Here is a 9,360-nt window from a genome sequence, read left to right as displayed (position 1 = left end):
GCCCCTGGAGCCCTACCTCCACTAGTTTGTTCTGCATGCCAGTGTGGCCAGCTCACAAGGCCATGGCGAACTTGCAGTTTTTCTGTTCCTGCTTGTCCGTCTGAGACATATGTGTCCCACGGGAATGCCTTGACCTTTTCTGGTCTGATGGACTTCTTGTTAAGGGAGGTTTCGGTACCTGACAATAATAGATGTTGAAACTAAATTTCTCCCCCCTCCCTCCTGCTTTTGGGTAGTTTTCCACTTCTGCTGCTTGGGGATAAAAGAAAGTGTGTTAGCAATAAAGTGTGTGACTCCTGGATGAAGAACCTTGGTGTCCTGTGTGTCTTTTAACCTCGCCGTCCCTCGCCGGACTCGGCTCCCTTGGCCGGACGCGGCACAGATTGTCCCCTGCACCCAGAGCTGTGGCTCAGGAACCAGGCCCGGGGACAGAGGTGGGGCTGAGGCTGGGCTGGAGGGGCTACCCATGCTGGTGGCATCTAGATGGGCTCAGGAGGAACAGGAACGACAAGGGTGGACGGGGACCCCAGGCAGGGCCTGGGCCTGGGCAGAAGGTGACCTCACTCAAGCGGGGAGGCCAGGGGGGTCAGACTGGGTCGGCCTGGTCCAGAGCACAGTGCCAGCAGGTCACGCTGGCCACCTGCAGAGGGGGGTCTGCGTGGATGATGGAGGCCGGGGGCCGGGCAGCCTGGGGCCTTCGTGGGGAGTGACTTCCTGTTTGTCGAGGGGTCTGTCCCCACTGGCAGAGTGAGGCCGGGAGGCAGGGCCCGGGCCAGGCCGAGGACAGTGTCCAGCATGGCCACTGCCCCCGCGGCTCTGAGCAGGCCTGGTCGGGGCCGCGCTCTCCTTGTTCTGCTCCTGTCTCGGGGTCTCTCAGGCCTGGCCTGCGTCCTGCCAGCAGCCCTCACTCGCACTGGGACCCCGGACAGGCGCCCGGCACTCTCTGGCCTCCACGACAGGGCTACCGTCCCCATCGTCCTACTTCAGCAGCAAGGAGGGGACGAGGGGGCGGTGGCGCTGGGCAGGAGCCACCCTGGGTTCAGTGTCCCCACTGCGCCCAGGGCCGAGCCAGGCCGCTGAGCGGAGCCCGCGCCCGGGAAGCGACTGAGCGCTGGGGAGCCCTCCTCGGGACCCAGGCCACCTTGGACACTGGACAAGGACCGGAACCTTGTCCCACAAACGTACAGAGCGAGCTGACGAGAGCCCGAGGGGCCCTGGGCTCACCTGCATCCCTGCCCAGTGGCCCCAATTAGGAAGCAGAAGGAAGCGTGGGAACGTCCTGAGCTTTACTCCTCGGCTCGCTGACTGTGGTCACCCCCAATGACAGAGCAATGACTGCGGCTCCAGGGTGCCCTGGCCTGTGGTTGCGGGCCAGGGTGGCTGCTGGGACTCAGGTGCAAGCTGCGGCCTGGCCATCTCTGCTGGGCAGCGTCTCGCCCGCTGGCTGGCGCTGGCGTGGCCCCACCACGGGAGTTGCCCTGCAGGCTGCAGTGGGAGCGGATGCACTACACGCAGGTGCCTGGCTCTGGGCAAAGCCTGGGGTCGCTTCTGGCCAGGAGTGAGGTTTGCGGTGTGTCCACAGCCCTGCTTGGGAGTGGACGCTGCTGGCGTTGGTGACAGGCTCGGCTTGGAGCCCGAGGCCTCAATAGTTACTCGGAGGTGTCCCTGGAGGAATCCAGGTTCCTGATCCCACTGATGTGGACATCTCTGGGCTGCCTGCTCTGTTAGTCCTTCTGCTAGTCTAACCACTGACTGGATGGATGTAGGTGGGAATTCTTGTATGGCAGCCCTGGAAGGAGGAAGGACAGAGGCTCCTACCTGTTCACCCCATGGGTGACCCTTTCATGGGCCGCCACCAGGGAACAAGGTGGCATCAGGGTCAGGGGGGCAAGGGAACTGGGTGGGGACCTCCCAACTGAGCTGGGGTGCAGTGTCCTGGATTCGTGTGGCTGTGACCCCTGCATGGCTGCTCCCGCCCCAGCTCCTGGGGCACAGTGCCGGTGTGGGCTCAGTGTCACCTGCGAGGCACCTGCCACCAGGATGCCCAGGTGTGGGCATCATCCCTGGGCTGAGGTTTCATCCCCCTCCACCCTGGACTGTGAGGTGGGGCGCACAGGGGTGGGGCGCTGTCCCAGCCCGGCCCCTGACCACCTACCTCTGTGCCAGCTCACAGCTGCAGTGTCTGCTCGTCACCCTCACGGTCACTGTCCTCCAGCTGCTCCAGGATCCCGTCCAACACCACAGACGGCTTCTTCTTCGGGGCTCTGTGGGAGCCCAGATGGCAAGAGAGGAGGAAGCGGGGGCGGGGAGATGCAGGTCCAGGAGGGCAGAGACAGAGGGGACATGCTCAGGGAGGAGCAGGGGAGGTGAGGGAGGGGACATGGGGAGGGAAGGAGGGGAGAGGGAAGGCAGCATGAGGAGAGGGAAGGGCAGGCGGTCTCCGGCCCCGGCATCCCATGGGCCTCCTCTGTCCCCCCCACACCCCCGCTGGCCTCCTCCGACTCCCCCCCACCCCTCCCATGGGCCTTCTCTGTCTCCCCGCCCACCCCCCCTCACGCGGGCCTCCTCTGTCTCCCCCCCACAGCCCCCCCGCCCCCCCAGCAGGCCTTCTCCATCCCTCACTCCTATGACTGGAGGCCAGATGCCAATGGCGTAGGAAGTGGCTGGCACATAGTAGGAGCTCAATAAAGCTGGGTGCAATGACGTAGAACCCAGGGACCCCAGGGACCCCAGGAGCAGTGCAGAGTGACGATGAGGAGTGGCTTTGGAGAACCGGGGACATCTGGCTTGGGCTTTGATGCAGGCTCCCCCTGACGGAGCACCTACTGCGTGCCACGGCCCTGCTCCTCAACGGCCCACAGTAGGTGTGCGGGGGGGGATGAAGCAGACAGGAGATCTAAGGCTGTCCGGCTAGGAAGTGGCAGAGCGTGGACCTGACCTCGAGTCACACTTAAGTCACGTCCTCTCTGCTTCTCACGACTCTGGTGCTGGCCAGAGAAGAGCCAGGAGACCACAGCAGTCGGAGCAGGGGTGCTGGTTCCCTGGCCCTCCAGTTAGGAAACGGGGCAGGGAAGCTGGGCTCTGGGCTGCCTGCTCTGTTAGTCCTTCTGCTAGTCTAACCACTCATTGGTGGGCAGCCTCACTCAATTTAAGGCTTTCTTTGTACAGAGGCAGCCTGAAGAACCTCATGTGCTCCCACTCCTCCTCCTCCTCTTGAGTCTATAGGGGCCTCGTCCCCCCAGAGCCCTGGCCTCCTTCCACACTGGCCTGGGGACTCCCCAAGGGTGGTGTGACAGTGCTTGGCCCAGGGTGGAATGTCTCAGTGCCCTTCCAGGGGCCCAGGGGGACTGACTGAGCCACCTCCCCCGTCTTACTGTCCGTCACTAGAGGGGACGTGGCCCTTCCTGTCCTCTCCACGTTGTGGTCTCCTTAAGCCCCTGTCACCTTCTCTCTGGGAACCCCAACCTCTTGGGACCACTCTGAACATATCCCCCAGACATCTGTGATCTAAGAGACCCCACGGCCTCTGGGCATCGCCTGAGCTGGCCCAGGCTACGGCAGGTGCCCACCTGGAGCCCTCGCCCAGCTCCCTGCCCACCCTGCCCAGCCCACCCCACCCCACACACCAATGTGACAGCCTCCTTTGTCCTGTGCACCTCTGCATCCCCACTCTGCGCCTGGCACTGGGTGGGCTCCCGAGTTCCCTGGGGTGAGTGAGTGGGCTCAGGGTGGGGACATGCTGAGCTGCCCATGGGGAGGCGGAGGAGGGCCCCGGTGACTGAACCCTCACTGTTGGCCATAGAGGGGGACAGGGGACAGGATGCGGGGCTGGCAGCCTCCTCCCCCTCCCTGCTGCTGTTCAAGTCCAGGGCCCCGCTGATCGCCAGCCTCCAAGGTGCCCAATGGCCTCTGAGATTGGATCCGTGGGCAGGTAACGGGCACCAGGAAATGGAAGGTTGCAACACAGGTTGCGGCTGCCGTGCACGCTCCCATGGGACACCCCAAGCGTTGGGGCAGGCGCTGGCTACACCTGTGCAGAACGCACACTGACTGGCACCAGAACCTGCACCTGTGCCCCCTGCAGTGCTTCAGGCGTCAACACGGAGGGCCCAGCCACGCCCGCCTCAGGACAGTGCTTCCCAAGAGGGACCACAGATCTTGGGGACCCAATGCCCGGCCTCTGTGGGGCGCTGCATGACCCAAGAGCCCCGTGTTCTGTGGCTCCTCCCAGGAGGATAGGCAGCGAGAGGGGCCAGTGCGGGAGAAATCAAGGCTAAGGGACTTGTTCTGGGCCTACAGGGGTCCAGAAAAGCCCAGGTACCTGGGCTCCAGCTGTGGTCCTACAGGGACCAGCTGGTGACCTGGGAGCCCAGAGTCCCCAGGCCTCAGCCTCCATATCTGTAAACTGACAGGGAAGAACACGGGGATCCTGGGTGGGTTCAGCGCAGGCTCTCTGAACACAGGGAGGACAGTAGCTGTTACCTGGAGCTTCCAGAGGGGAACACTCTAGCACCCACGACCCCACTGAGAACACTGCCCCCTCACAGATGCCCACAGCAAGCTGCTCCTCGGGGGCAGCCGCCTGCAGCCAGCGGGAAGCCGTGTGTGGGGGCTCTGGGGCTGGCCTGCAGGTGGCGGCCAACGGCCAGGTCTCTGCCTCCTGCTCTAGGAACGCTCCCCCTCCCTCTTCAGACAGGAGACTAAGGCCCTGAGAGCTGGAAACACTGCCCAGGGCAGAGGGAGAGCCGGGGGTGGGAGTCGCGATCCTTCCAGGGCCACAGGCAGAGGTGACCAAGGGACCTACGGAGCCTGGTGCTCGGCCAGGCCCTGGTTCAAAAAGGGAGGATTCCACGACAGCCAGAGCAGAACCCTAACCACAGCCTATGTGGCCATGCGGTCACCTGCCCAGGGGACAGCTGTGTCACAGAACCTCCTTCCTAGAAGAGGGAGACCACTGCCTTCCAGAAACCAGGACTCAAAGCAAGGCCACCCTAAGGAAGGCCACTGACACAGGGGGATGAGGCCTCTAGGGACCTTTGCCGGCGCCAGGGCCTTGGCCAGAACCAGTATCCAACAGCGCTCCTAGCACACTGGGCTGCAGGGACAATGAACGAGAGCGTGGGACATGACCAGCCCAACCCCGAGGCTTCCAAAGTGCCCTCAGTCCTGGCCACCTCTATCCCAGCACCGTCCCCACAAGTGCCCTGGTATGGAAGGCCACCATGTGAAACATGGGCAGAAGTGAGACCTGTCCAGCGAGTCCTTCAGCTCTGCGCACAGGAGCTGGTGCCCAAGGGCAGAGGCCCCAGAGCCTGCCCTGCACGCCCCCAGCCCACAGTCTCTCCGCCCGGGGGACTTTCAGGTGGAGACTAGGGAAGGGCACATGGCGGACCAGACAGGGACGTCAGGACCAAACCTCCTTTCTTATTTAGGCATCTGAAGTAATGTAGATCTCTGGGCACCTGCTGGGGGCCCGAAGCCCCTTCTGCCCTGCTCTGGCTGTGGGGTGGAGCTGCTCAAGCCACTGTGTGCTGGGGCCCTGCAGAGTCTGGGGCCCCCAGCTGTGACCACAGTGCCTTTGGGCGGGTGGCAGGGGCAGCAGAAATGGGGACAGGTTCTCTAGAGCCTGACCCAAGGCAGCTCGGGAGGCTACAAGGGTGGGACGTGACTAGGGAGGAAGGCAAGTGGGAAGGACTCGGTCTTGCCACCGACAGCTCTGCCCTGGGTGACACTGTTGGCAGGTCCTCCCGCCTGCTGCTCCTGCCAGGTGCCTGATCTCATCTCAGCCTCTGAACAGCTCCCAGGAGGGCGGCCACGCAGTGAGGGAAGGAGCAGGGTGACAGTCTGAGGTGCCTGAGGACTGAGGGGGCAGGGCTCGGGCTCAGGAGCTGGTTTCACTACTGGGAAATGGGGCTGAGGACAACCTGCAGGCTCTGATGACCACGGGACCCGAGGACGGAAACAGCCCAGTCCCCTAGCCTGGCCCAGCACGCAGGACCACCAGGTCGCCCCTGCACCATCGGGAACCAGGGCGCTTGCATCATGAGCTCTGCACGGTCTGAAGCCAGGAGAAACCGAGGCCCAGGAAGCCAGTGGCCGGGCAGGGGGTGGGGCCACTCTGCCCAGCCTGCTCCACTGTGTGTGGACTCTGAGCTTCACACAGCAGTCCCTGAGCCACCCACAATGACCCCAAGGAAGTGAGGGTCCACAGGGCCTCTGGCGCCTGTCTGGGCATCACCAAGGCTGGACTACTCACGGGTGGGAGCACAGAGTGGTCAAGTGCAGAGGGCAGAGTCCTGGGGGGCCCAGCCGAGGCCTTTGGGGCCGGGGAGCCTGCTGCGTGGGCTCCCTCCCGAGTCTCCACAGGCTCTGGGCCGTGGAGGGCCTGGGGCGCCTGAAACAGTGGCACGAGGTGCCCCACATGGCATCTGGTAAAAACGACACGCTGGTGGAGGCACAGCATCCCCACTCAGACCAACCAGGGGACCACAGGCCCTTCCAGACCCAGGAGGAAGACAAAGGGTGGCAGAGAGGAGCCTTCCCAGCCCAGCTCTGGGTCAGACCAGCTGAAACCCTCAGCCGTCGTGCTGGAGGGGTCCCAGGCAGGACTGCCCTCCTCGTCTCCAGTCTCTCTGAGGGTGTAGGGGACAGTGGCCGCTCCTCCCTCACGTGGCTGCATGTGGCACAGGGGGACAGGTGCTCAGAAGGTGCTGGGCACAGACACAATACCGAGAGCGTGCCACACAGGGGCTGGTGGTTCTCCCACACCTGGGAGGGCAGCCTGCGGAACCAGCCTGATGCAGAGCACCAGACTGTCCCCCAGCCCTGAGGACCTCCCCTGGCAGGTGACCTTTGCTGGCAGGTGGCTTTGTCTGAGGTCTGGGGCTTCCCTGGAGGAGCCTCAGTCCTTGAACAGGCTCACAGTGACCCCTGCTGTCCGCCACTCAGAACTGCCTCAAACCACCAGCCAGTGCCACCCAGGAGGCCTGGAGAGGGAGCAGGGAGAGGGAAGGGCCTGGTTCCCAGGTCTGGGAAACTCCACCAGGACAATGCAGGGAGGGGACCCTGTAATTATGTTCAGGGGACACTAAGTCCTGAAATAGGCTAGGAGCTTGAGATCAAAGGAAGTCCTTCTGCCTTCACTGCCCGCCTTTGTTCCCCTGGATAAGTGTCACCTAGACGTACCATGGAGCCAAGAGGAACTGTGTTTCCCAGGGACATTATTTCCTGATCCACACAAGCTGTTAGCAGCCTGTGCTGATCTGGCGGGTCTTAAATTGGACTCTTTAAGCAGTAGATACCAAGAACTGCCCCAACGTGGCTCAGAACCGCGGGGACAGGCAGTATCCCTGCGGCCTGCACAGAGCCAACAGTGAGTCCAGCCTGATCTACCTGCTGCACTTCAGGGACGACTCCCCTCCTGGAATCCCCAGGCCTCGACCCTCCTACCACTAATGTGGCACTTAGCTCTCCTTCCTCGTGTCCCAACCTGGTCTCAAATGCTCAAGAACAGGGATGACAGGGGCGGAGCCGTGGGCCCCTGGGTCTTGCACTGGAGGCCTGACCCCAGGTGTCAGAATCTCACTTGAGACCAGCTCTTTGCATCAATAATCAAGTCAATCGAGGTCACTGGGGTGGGCCCTAAGCCAGAGCGACCGGTGCCCTTTAAAAGGTGTGTGGGGATGGAACCCAGGACAGGCCTACACAGGAAAGCCCCCTGTGGGCATAGGGACGCCATCACAGCCAGGGAGGGCTGGACAGGCCGCCCCTCCCCGCCCAGCCCTTGGAAGGAGCCACTGCTGCCAACGCCTGGCCTTGGGCTTCTGGCCTCCAGAACCCTAAGGCAGGCCATCTTTGCTGATGAAGGCCCCAGGCATGGCCCTCTGCTCCAGCAGCCTTAGCAGATGGAGGCAAGGGACTCTAACTTCTATGCCACAGAAGTGTCTGCTAAAACTCTCGGTGGCTGCCCACCAGGCTGCTGTCCAAACCTCTGCCGGGCACAGAAGCCACTTCTCAACGGGAGTCTGTCTCCCTTTCCAGGGCACCTCCCGCCTCAGCCTCTGCCACCAGGCTGCTTGGCCTCCTTGCCTCCAGTCTCCAGTCTGACTTGGAGACCACAGTCCTACCATGGCCCTCCTGCTACAGCCTCCTGTGCTGAAGCCACCAGGTCATATGTCCCCTGGCTACTGTGGGTGCCTAGGGACAGGGACCGCATCTCCTCTGGTCTACTGTCCTGGGTGCCCACTACCTGCTGGCCCAGGGCCTATTGGGAATGAAGGATCAGCAGTCACTGTGGCCACACGCACAGGCACCCAGGACGGTATGGGGCTGACTCACACTGCACCCCACCAATTCTGCACCCACCAATTCTGCAAGGCCAAGGGCTGCTGGACGGGACTGCATGTCTGTGAAAAGGACAAAGAACAGTCCCTGCTCATGCTCTGAAGAGTCAGGGCTGGACAACATGTGGGCAGAGGCCAACAGCGTCAGGACAAGGTCCAGGGCTGACGGAGGGGCCAGGCGGCCTGTGCCTGCCCACTACCTACTGGCCAGGGAGGTGCAGGATTACTGACGTGGTGGATTGTTCTAGAAGTTCCACATCGGGGTCATTTCCCTTGGAACTGAGGGAAAAGACCACAATCCATCCTTTTTTCTATGCCTGAGGACTTCCTGGGTGCCAAGGCATGGGAACAAGGGAGGCCTTGGGTGCTGATGGGTGCTGCTGCTGCCCACCACACACACAGCTCAGGACCACCGGAGGACCTGCGAAGGCTCTCAGAGCCTGGGCCAGGGACCTCTCCAACAGCACGGCAGGGGTCTCCAGGAGAGGAGGGGCTGTTCTGCACAAGCCTGCCCCCACCCCCAGGTGTGGTCTCCCAGAACCGCGTCCTTCCAGGAGAACAGGGTACCTGCTTTGTTTTTCTTCCTGGAGATGGAGCAGCTCCTCACGGCCCCCACTTTGGAGAACACCTGGAAAGAGGAACACGCAGCCCCTGCACTTCCAGGCCCTCCAGCCACCCGCATATGCGTAGCTCCTTATGGGAACGGGGAGCAGGGGGCATGCAGACTGCCACTAGGTGCTGCTCCCAGTGCGCTGGCCTACGCCAGGCCCGCAGCCCACCCACCCATCCAGTGACCCCAAAGGCAAATTCAGATGGGTGACTGAGGGCCTGGAGACCTCGGCTGCCAGTCAGGCTCTGAGCCACCACGCAGCCCTGCCCAACACTGTCCTCCCAAGTTTGCCATGTGGAGACCTGGGTCGCTCTGAGGGGGAGAGTGATGGCGAGTCCTGCAGGCCTCCCGAGGGGAGCTAGGCTGGTTCTTGCTCCACTTATAGAAGGAAGAACTGGGGCACGGAGA

The sequence above is a fragment of the Marmota monax genome, unplaced genomic scaffold, assembly GCF_021218885.2.
Source record: "Marmota monax isolate L192 unplaced genomic scaffold, Marmota_monax_Labrador192_F-V1.1 WCK01_AAM20220418_F8-fsc01865, whole genome shotgun sequence".
NCBI classification, from domain to species: domain Eukaryota; kingdom Metazoa; phylum Chordata; class Mammalia; order Rodentia; family Sciuridae; genus Marmota; species Marmota monax.
This window is presented reverse-complemented; position numbering follows the sequence as displayed.